Raw genomic sequence first — 11120 nt, 5'->3', positions numbered from 1 at the left:
GAAGCATAAGTGGTGAAATAGGCCACCATAAAGTCTTTAAGAAGCCAAATGCAATTACACGTATGTGGATAAGAGGATTACATCACCACCCAGGGATTCTTAGTAAGAAGACACAGATGAACTCTCGTTCTATCAGCTTTGCCGTACAAGCGCGGGGTACCTGCAGCCATGCCCACCGGTTGTGCTCAATAAACTCGCAGGTGCTCAGAAAAGCTCTCCTCATTTCCGACTCCTGGGGTGGGGTGGAAAGTAGACTGGCTGTTGAAGAGACAAAGGTCTTGGGTTCTTGCCCCAACTGTGCAACACTGAGCAAGTCCCTGGATTTCTCTCAGTCTGTCTCTTTATCTTGAAAATGAGGATAATAATCCCCACTTTGCCTTCATAGTCTGAGAATCAAATGAGATAATATAAGGCAAAGGATGTAGTAAGCTTAAAAGCCTTATTCGTCTGTAACAGGATAATTTTAAGACATTTTCAGAGTGAGGACTGTGCCTTTTCTATTGCCAAACCCCCGTTGCCTGGGTATTAAATCAGTAGCAATTATGTGGACTTGAATCAGAGCCTATGAAGAAATACTTCAAGTAGGGAGTCACTTGCGTAGCCTTAACTGAAAGACCAGCCTTCCTCTTTCCAGGAAGATGGTCTTTGTAATCCTCCCAGCCTCAAAGAAGCACTCACAGAAATGGTGAGGGACAAAGCCAGTCAGAATATCTAACCAACGATGGAACTGGGCGATTTGGATTGAAGCCAAATCTCCCTCACCTGCCTTGATGCATGTAGCCCTTTTCTAGGCAGGTAAATTAGAGGTTTAATGATTAGGATTACATTCGGATTAAAGTAGTTTTCAATACATTGTGAATAACTTCCCTCCAACTAAATAATCATCATATTAAGAAACTAAAGATCATTACATGGTAGCCCATTCAGAAAGAAGGCCCCAACTAAAGGCATCCCAACAGAACTGGCAAATCGGTTGGCCATCTGTTCATTCTGAAGGCATCTACCCCAAGCCCAGGCTGCCTGAGAGGAGGAGGCGCTAGACATGAGACTCTTAGCTGCACGTAGCACTGGTGGCTTCATTTAAATCCAGATCCTCCTTAAAAGCTGCTGCCTGAGATCACATGGCCAGCTTCTAATGCTTAATTATCACCTGGAGAGGCCGGAGCCCGTGCTGGGAAAGGACTCAAGCAGCGTTTCCTTTTAAATGCAATTAAATGAATTGCAGGCCTCCCAAGCCTGTGTTGTCCACATTGTTTTCTTAAAACAAGGATAGACTTAGATGACATGTGGTTGTGAAAATAGGTTGATCTAGCACTTACTTTTCCTAGTTACAGGATGGGTTGTGTAGACTCTGTTATCTTGTGTAAATGAGGCTCCCTTGTAACTTGTAATTTCTAAGTGTGGAAGACTTACTCAGAAAACTCCCCAAGGCAGTGAATGAATGCAGAGAAAATAGATGGACTGAAACTCTCCTCCTCCTGGTCTCCTGGACACAGGATTGCCTTTGAACTGGCGTTAAGGTATCATCTTCACAGAAGTTCAGAACACAATAATGACCATAATCCCTGACCCCCAAAATTCAGGGCAGGAGACTCTCCACAGATAAGTGTATTTACAGGGAAAACAATGTAGTATTTGAAATGGGGTCTGCCCTGGAAAAATCCAAGATACCAGCTTATTTTTCTCACGAAGAAAGGATAGGTATTTCTTAACCTACAGTAGCAGGTCCTTCCAAGAAGATGAGATTCCTCGTCTTCAGGAGACTTGCTGAGAAGAAGCAGCAGAAAATGGAAGATAAATGAGCTCCTCTGAACCAACCTCACTCTTCCAATCTGGTGCCAAATGGGAATTTTGAGAGTTGCATAAAAACAGCGAACCACAGATCCTCACATCCTTACAATTATGTGTTAGCGCTAGGCAACAATATTTATCCATCAAATCATGTATAATCTATATTTAAAATGTATTGTTTAATCACTACTTAAATAATGCCCTTCATGAAAAGAATAGCGTGCTGTCAGCCCTTGCATTTGTTCAATCTTTTTCCTCTATCGTCTCGTTTGATCCTGGAAAGCAATTGTAAGAAAACTAAATAGCCAAGGAAACTGACTTGGAGGAGAAACCAGGATGGAAACTCAGGCCACCAAACTCATGAGTGCTGTGATCCTGGCTGCTGGGTGTGGAGGAATGACCGCTGTGTACAACCTTCTGCAGCTCCTAGCTGCCGGGCACCCAGGGTAGTCCCTACGGGCTTGTCATGGGTCCTGGGATCGCCTTAGGGGGAAAGTGTCTGAAACATCCTCTAGTATAAGTAGAGTCAAGGTTGTGCCCCTCCTGGGGTTATATAACTAGAGCCTTTATACCAAACTGACCCTCAGTTACCAGCACGGGGCCGCCAAACAGCAGCAGTGATACAGACAAAGTCAGGTTAAGAGACAGGTGTTTGAAAGGTGTGTGAAACCTGGAGACGGGGTGGGGAGGATGTGGGATGGGGGAGACGCTGAGCCCAATGGTAGATCCAGGTTCTGGAATCTTGAATATCTGGGTGCTTTTCTTCTGCGATTTCTTTAGCAACTTACCAGAAATATTTTCTGATGACACCCAGGCTTTCCCTCCTCCCTGAACACTCTGTGGTTCCCAACTACCCCCAGAACTCAAGAGGGCACATGCTAGTGAGGGGCCCTGGAGTTTAAGCTTTATTAACTCCTTGATAAATCTGCCCCTAGAAGGCAAGAGACAGCTGTCTGCCTGTACTATGAGGGAAAGGGAGCTGCTATGAGTCTGAGCAAGTCTAGCCACTTGTTCCCTTCACCCTTTTTTGCAGTGGTTCTCAAATAGTATATATTCACCACACAACTTCATTAACCAGATTTTTTAGCAGGATGATTGCTGGAATTAAAAGGTGAATATTAATAACATAAGAGTACCCATTTCAGGAAACTCAAAAAAGAAGTCTTCCCAGAGTTCTTGTAGTGTTGACGAGGTTGTCCTTCAATGCTGAGTGACTGATACAGCTCTTTACTGCCCTGGTCAATGCTATTATAATTTCTTGGTATTGAGTTCTCACTTGTCCCGGGAAACATAGCTCTTTCCTTGATCCCTCCATCCTTTCCGCAGCCACACGTTACCTTCCCTCCCCATCCCATTGCATGACCACATGGCTCTGTGTTCCATCTGAAAGGCAGTAGCTGGAACAAAAATGAATCCCACACATTCATTGAAATGAGCCATCACACATAGGAAAGGCTTGAGGCATACCAGCAAATACCCATTGCTCTAAGGCTTCTACCCAGAAAGAAAACAAGTACCATGGCCAATCCCACTCCTCCCTAAGCCCCTTAATCCCATAGGAAAGCTTCTTGCTTCCATTATCCAGTGTTTGGGGATCCTTTTGTTGAAGGGAAATCATACTGAGAAGGCTAGTATGTAGAACACATCGAATCTGAAGAACTGAGTAGGAGTACGGTAGGAAGCCCCATGATCACCCCCTCCTTCCCTCCTCCTCCCATCACCTCCTTTGGTGGCCTTTAAGGAAACACTAGGACTTTGCCAGGCAGGGTCAGAAGCCCTGTAACTAGATAATTAAGGAGGCCAAGCATTCCTTCAGCTGCCTCCAGCATGAGAGGCCTCCGTTCACACTCAGCCCCAAGCTTCCCGTGTCCAGTGGGATGAGGGTTTTCATTGTGTGGGTAATGTATGGGTTTTAATATGCACGTCTGCAAGCTCCGTCTTTGATATACCCTGTGCATTTCTGAATAGGAGCAACGTCCCTGGCGATTCCTCAGTCTGAGCAGCAGCCAAATCTGCAGTCGCTCTCCTACAGAGCAAAGCAAAAAGCCAGCAATAAAAAAACTAAATAGCAAATCAACAGGGTGTAGTTCTTGAACAAATGCGCATTCATAATTTGTAACTGTGTAGTTATAAATCCCCTCCTAGGGCTTTGCTCTAATGACCCAAAACAGAAAGGAAGCCTTTATTTTCTTCTGCATTTGGGTATTTGGTGACAGAGCAATGTACATTTGCCAACAGTACAAATATTTTTTTTTTCCAGTACTTTAAAAGCATTATTTCAGGTGTAGTGGAGTTCCAGAGAATCAATGCCTGATTTTACCAAACCCTGCCTCTGAAAAAAATTCCTATCAGTCTATGAGATATTAATCTTAGAGAGAAAAGAGTATTCTTGGTTTCTCCCAAGAGGTTTAAAAACACAGGCTCCATCACCAAATCCCCAGTAGAATGCTTGTATGTGTATATGAGTGTATGCATATAAATCTCGACCCCAAATGTTCTTTCCAACCAAAGCCAAGCACACAATGGCTTGTCAAGAGGCAGAACATTCTGGGGTCCATTTCATTTCAATCTCAACCCTGATTGAGAGAAGTAGAGGAAGAAGTCAACAGAAAGAGAATTCTAGAGCAAAGATTATGTTTGTCATTCAGAGATGATAGGATCCCAGCTACAGGGCTTATTTATTACGGTGCTGAAATTAGGAAACAACACCAAATTATTTGGAACAGCGCTGACCATAGAACTCCCTGTAATGATGGAAATGTTCTAGGTCTGTGCTGTCCAATATGGTAGCCACCTTGTGCCAACTGAGTACCTGAAATGTGGCTAATGAACTATGGAACTCAATGTTTAATTTTACTTAATTTTGATGAATTTAAATAGTCACATGTGGGTAGTGGCTACTGTATTGGGCAATGCAGGTTTGGAATGTTAAACTATCTACTTCAGGAGGCTGTGGTTGGAAATAGAATCAACCATCCAAGCAGTCTGATGGAGGACATGGGGCCCAGGGGAGCCTGGAGCTGCCACCCTTCCTCCAGGAAAGAAAATAAGCCAGCACTTCTCTCTGGGGTGAAGACAATCAGATCTCCCAAGGCACAACCCATCAGCCCACAGGCCACCAGCCTGTTTCTCCCATTTGCTAATAAGGGTCATTCGAGGCCAACCAAATCTCCAAAGTATGAGAGATGCAGCATTTGTTTTATCTGGTTCTGTTTTTGACTGTCTTGTTTTGGAAGTTATTTCACAGTCCTTGTAGTCAATTTTCTGTTCTGAAGTTCTGGAATTTATGTTAAATCATTTATGTATGTATTCTCTCATTCCTCAGGTGTTTATGAGTCATCCACTGTCTTCTGAGCACTGAGGTTCAGAACTAGAATCACCTGAGTTTTGTACCTTGTGATCAGGTGGACTTGGTTTGGTTTCAGGCTCCACACCACTGACTTGGGACTTGACCTTAGACCTGCATCTTTACCTCCTTGGAGTCTTGCTTCCTCATTGGCAAAAACAAATGATACATGTAGATTTTGTTAGGTTTTTGTGAGGATTAAATGTAAAAACACTTGTGAAATTTTCTAGTCCTCATCCTGGCAAGAAGGAGGGACAAAAGTTAATTTTCTGTCTTCATTCCACTGGACAGGTAATCGTCCATGTGGGCCTTTCTCGGAAACAGCTGCCCCGGCCCAGAGAACCACTTGACAGGCCTTGTCTGGGGTTACCTTGGGTTGAATGAATTCCATTTGTTCCTTCTCGAAGGATTTGCTCTGGCAGGAATGACAAATTTCATAAAAACTCAACTCCTGATACACCGCAAGTCTTCACAGGGTAGACACTTGTGAGGAACCAGTGAGAGAAAAGAGTATGATATGTTTTGCATTTTTGAAGATTTTCTCTGTTGCATGATACTTTTAAAATTGAACAATAGCAGTAAATTTCATCTCAGCAATACCTGCGGATTTTGAATCTAAAACACCCAGTAGGTGACACACCTGTTTCCATTGGGGAAGAATGGCTCACACCAAGGGTATTAGAGAAAGGGAGGGCTACCACCCAGATAATTCCCACCCAGATTGTTGGGAGGCCAGGTCCAAATCTTAAGCTCAGTCCAGTAAGGAAAACAGGATCTGGCAAGTGAAGGATGCTTGGGCTCAAAAAAGGATCTCGAAAGATCTTCTCCCTATAATCCGGCATCCATAATAGCTACATAAGACACGTGTTTCTGATTGAGTCACCTTTGGGATGCAAAAAATTTTAAACTGTCCTCAGGACAATTCTGTATAGAGAGCATGCAAACATAATTTGAGAACACAAATACACATCTGAGAAAGATGTGTGGTACAATGAGGAGCTTTGGAACCAGACCCATGGGGTACCACTAACAGCTCAGTTGTTTGCTAGCTATGCCTCCGTCACAAGTTACTGAACTTCTCTTAGCTTCAATGTCTTCATCTGTAAAAACTGTTAGGTTATACTGCCTTTCCAGGTTGATGTGACAAGTAATTGAGATCATGCATTGGAAGCCTCTGGTTCCCTAGACATTAATTCAATCTTAGTTCACCTCTCTTTCCCATCACTTTCCTCTTGGTGTCTGAGATCTTGTTTACATCATTTAGGTGGTTCACCAACAGATACTGTGCTGCACAAAGTGCACATTCAACACATACATGCACGCACACACACACACACACACACTGATGTCATCCTTTCAGCTCATTCAAAACAATTCAGGATCACTGATCTCCAATCTCTGCTCCCTTCACTCTACTTCCTCCTCAGCCCCTTCACCGGGCAAAAAAGAATATGAAGGATGGACAAAAAAAGAAAATGACACTGCAGAGGGGAGAAGGAAGCAACAAGTAAAGGAGACCCAAAATCTCCTGGTAGGTCAGAAAATCTAATGACTAGATCAGAAAATGCAAGGAGATTAGGGAAAATAAGATGAGAAAATTACAGGGAAGCAGACCATGGAGGGCCTTGCAGGCCATGCACAGGATGTGGACCTTCATCGTCCCATCAACAGTCAGCCATGGAGTGGGCATTACAGGAAGGGGTGACACTGTGGTTTGTGTTTCACTGCATGGGGGTGGGGGGTGGGTGTGGATTGGGAGTTGGTCCCTGAGGGAGGCAGGTAAGGGAATCAGGAACCACAGCTCAGCAAGCCAAGCTCACGGAAACCTGCAGGACCCTAAGGATGGAAAGGGAGCCTGAGGATCAACAGGTGAGTTAGTTTAGCTCCTTTCAGAAGCTCCAGCCAATCACTGGCTAGAAATCACCTCCTAATACAACTAAGCACAACATCATTTGGGGGATGGGAGGGAGGGAATGATACTTTTTAATAAACAGTCAAAATGTTTCTAGGAATACATTCTTCACGATACTCCAGACATGGGCCAACCTTCCAACACGTTAACCTCTTGCCACCAGGCTGATCTGACTCACATTCTGGACAAGGGAGAGGGGAGAGATGGGTAGGAGGACATTACTTTCCCTGAGTGACGATTTTGCATTGTTTATTTTCCCAGAGCTCCACCCCTCCTCTGGATCTGATAAAGCAGAGAGTTACTCAGAAAGGACTTGCCCCAGTGGAGGAGGAACTATTGTTGAAAAGGGTACATCAACCCAGAGATTGATTGCCTTGCAGTGAACACACCTGTGCAGATGTTTCCACAACCACCCAGATGTTCCCGTTCACTGTGTAGGGCCAGGAAGCCCAGACATGGGCTGTTGGAGGAGGAACTTTGGTGTTTCATTTTCCCAAGACATTTACCTGGGAAAGTTTCTCCATCCTGAGTCTCTACTCCCGCGTGGTTTTATTCATCTTATGGTGGTACCAGTTGAATTACAATAAACAGCCGATTTTAGGCTCTTTTGGATGGACTCAGTCATTTTTTGGACACCAACTCTGATGCTTGATTTTATGTGTCAACTTGGGTAGGCTAACATATTCAGTGGTTTCATCAAACACCAGTCTAGATATTGCTGTGATGTAATTTTTAGATGTGATTAATTTAAATCAGTAGACTTTTGAGTAAAGCATTGGGCCTCATCTAATAGTTGATGGCCTTGAGAACAAAGACAGAGATTTCCCAAAGAGGAAGAAATTTGGACTCAAGACTGCAAAACAGAAATCCTGTATGAGTTTCCAGGCTTCCAGCCTGCCCTACAGGTTTCAGACTTGCCAAACCCCACAACTGCATGAGCTAATTCCTCAAAACCTCTCTCTCTCTCTCTCTCTCGCTCTCTCTTTCTCATTGTGTGTGTGTGTGTGTGTGTGTGTGTGTGTGTGTGTGTGTGTTATTGGTTCTGTTTCTCTGAATAACTCTAATGAATATACCCACACACAGAGAGTTCTTCATTCCCACAAAATGTGTTTGGTCTATTTTAGGTTTCATAGTTAATATGGCTAAAATCAATAATGATGAACTGTAAACCCAAGGGACACCTTGTGGATTAATTGGTGGATGTTCTTGGATCTGATTCTCAAAAGAGAGGGTTAGTAGAGCCCTGAGGTCTCATCAATTAGGGGACAGGAGGACGGCTTAGATGGGTGGAAAAAGTGATTCATCTTGATACTGAGGTGAGATTGGAAGATGGTTCTATCGTTTTGGGGAAAAGTATCAGGTTCTGAGCTTGGAATTTCCATTTTTAAGGGAAAGCCATTCCATAGCTTGATTTGTCCCAAGGAAAGAATAAGAATGATTGGCATTCTGCTGATGTTCATTTTCTTTTATTCCTTAGATGAAGATGAAAGAGTCTGTCTCAAAGGACACATAAGTATTTATGAAATAAATTGACTTATGATGCCTCATTTGTCACCTCTCACAAGGACAGAGGTTGAGAGACTCTTTGTCTTCTCCTTTTGGCTCTTCTCCAATTACCTGGATCACATCTGAGCCCCATAATTCAAGTAGTGATGCTGGGCAGGGATCTCTACTCTTGGTTATGGCTTCTGGAAGTTGCTGTCATTTGCTGGACATAGTGGACAGTTGTAGTCACCCCTCTGTGGCAGGGATGGTGAGAGGGGTGGGATCCCACTGTGATGGGATGACAAGGATGCCTAACTCACCAAGCACAGTCACACGCGGCACCTATTAAAATAGTCTTAATTACCCTATAGGCAGAGAGTAGCTGTTATGATTCAGATTAAACAGATAAAGAGACTGAGGTACAGAGAATCAAGTCACTTGCTTAAATCCTCACAGGTAGTAAGCAGGTGTTCTAGAACTGGAGTCCTGGCTTTTGCATTGAGTTCTCCTCGATTGCTATTTCTGTTCCTGCCCTTCTGGAATTCCATGGTACAAATGTCTCCTCTATGCATGTATCCTTTTAAAATTACTGCTAAAACACTGGCCACTAAAATGCTTCTATCATACATAAAAATGTTTTGGATATTAAAGAATTGATAAAATCTCCCTCCACCCCACGCCATCCCCTAGCCCTGGAAACTGATTAAGATGTTTTCGAAAGGCATTTATCGCACAAGTCTTTACTGAACAACTACTATGAGGAAGGTGCTGTGGGATTTGATGCTGAATAAGACTCAGCCCCCGCCCTCTAAGAGCTTAATCTTATGGGGGAGTTGAGAAGTGTACAGATCATTAGAATCACAGATATTATAACTGAAAGTTAAAGGTCAGTTCACATGGTCCCCTCTCGAGTCAGAAAAGGGCCTCAAGACCTTGGCAAACTGCTGAGGTCACAGAGTAATTTGGTGAAAGGGTCTCTTGGCTCCTAGTCTGTGTCTCCACACAGCTGTTCTCTAACACAAGCCAGAGTGCTTTAAAGCCACGGTTCCCAAACTTGTGCACCGAGGAGCTCTGGGGTGCCTCGGGATGTTTTAAATTTCAGAGGGAACTCCAGCAATACTTGATATCTGTGAGCCTCTGTGTGAAATATGAGTTCCAGGTAGTTCACAGTTTCAATATGCACTGAATTTCTTTTGAGGATGTCATAGCTTTTGGAAGCTGGATTTTTGACAATTGCCGTCCTAAGCAGCAAGTATCATAAAAGATCAATACAGAACAGGAAAGGAGGGTGGTGGTGTCCAAGCTGATTCCAAGGTTTGAGAAACTGTGCAGGGATGGGGTACGCATATATCCTACTGTTCTCGGGTGGTCTCTGCTGGCAGGGGCTTGAAGCAGGATTTTGGTTCCCCAGCCAGAAATTGAAGTCAGGCTGTGGCCGTGAGAGCGCTGAATCCTAGCCCCCAGACCACCAGGGACCAGTGGCCAGTGACGAGGACCTGGCCCATCAACTGTGTAGAAATGAATTTCCACATAGAGACGGAAAGTAGTGAAACAAGTAAAGTGTTTATTAGGCGGAGAAAGGGTACATGTGGATAGACGCGCAGGCGGGCTCAGAGAGAGAGTCGCGCCCTCGTGGTAGTTTGAATCACTTTTATGGCGCATTTCTTTAGGGTTTCCTTTCGACAAGTCATCTTGCTTTGCCTGGTTCTGAGTCCATATTTGGTATCTCTCAGGGTCCTCCCACGTGTACGTGTGTGTCTCTTAGCCAAGATGGATTCTAGCAAAGAAGCCTATGGGTAGGTTGACATCTTCTACTATGCGGTGGCGCCTCCTCTCTTTTGACCTTCAAGGAACCTTTCTGCACGTGTGTAGCTGGGAAGGTCTCCAGGACTTTGAGAATGAGGAATATGTGGTCTTCTATCTCTTACCGAGGCAGGGCACGGCTTCTCCCCCCTCCTGCTATTTTGGAGTATCTGTCCACAGAGGACAAACTCTAGCTGCTAGGCCTGGGGCCCATCTATCTCCAGCCTCACTACTAGTAAGTAATTGTGCTTATTCAAGAATAAAATAAAAACATTATCGTTTTCTTCAATTTACATATACATCATTGTTTAATGGCTACTAAGCTGTTAGAACATAACACTTAGTAAGCTGTTTGGAACTAACAACTTAAAAAACAGAATAGGAATTTCTTTTGAACCAAAGTCCTGAGAAAAAGCTGCTGAGACAATGAGAAAGTTTGGGAACCTCTGCAAATTAAAGTCTTGCTACTCAAAGTGATACCAGCACCTTTGGTATCCCCTAAGAGCTCATTAGAAATGCAGAATCCCCTGCCTTAGCCAAGTCAGAATTTCATTTTTTACAAGGGACCCCGTGATCCTCAACACTTGATTCACATGTGAAAAGCACTGCATTTTAGCATCATAAGGGCAGTATAAGCAAACGGCCCACACCTGTTATCTCCTCATCAGACCACACAGAGAGCATCCATCTGAGCAGTCAGAATTCAGATCCTGCCCCCCTGACGCTTACTAGCTATGGATCTTGGGTAACATTGTGAACTTTGAGCCACAATTTCCTTACTTG

This window comes from Balaenoptera musculus, chromosome 9 (assembly GCF_009873245.2).
Source record: "Balaenoptera musculus isolate JJ_BM4_2016_0621 chromosome 9, mBalMus1.pri.v3, whole genome shotgun sequence".
Taxonomy (NCBI): Eukaryota; Metazoa; Chordata; class Mammalia; order Artiodactyla; family Balaenopteridae; genus Balaenoptera; species Balaenoptera musculus.
This window is presented reverse-complemented; position numbering follows the sequence as displayed.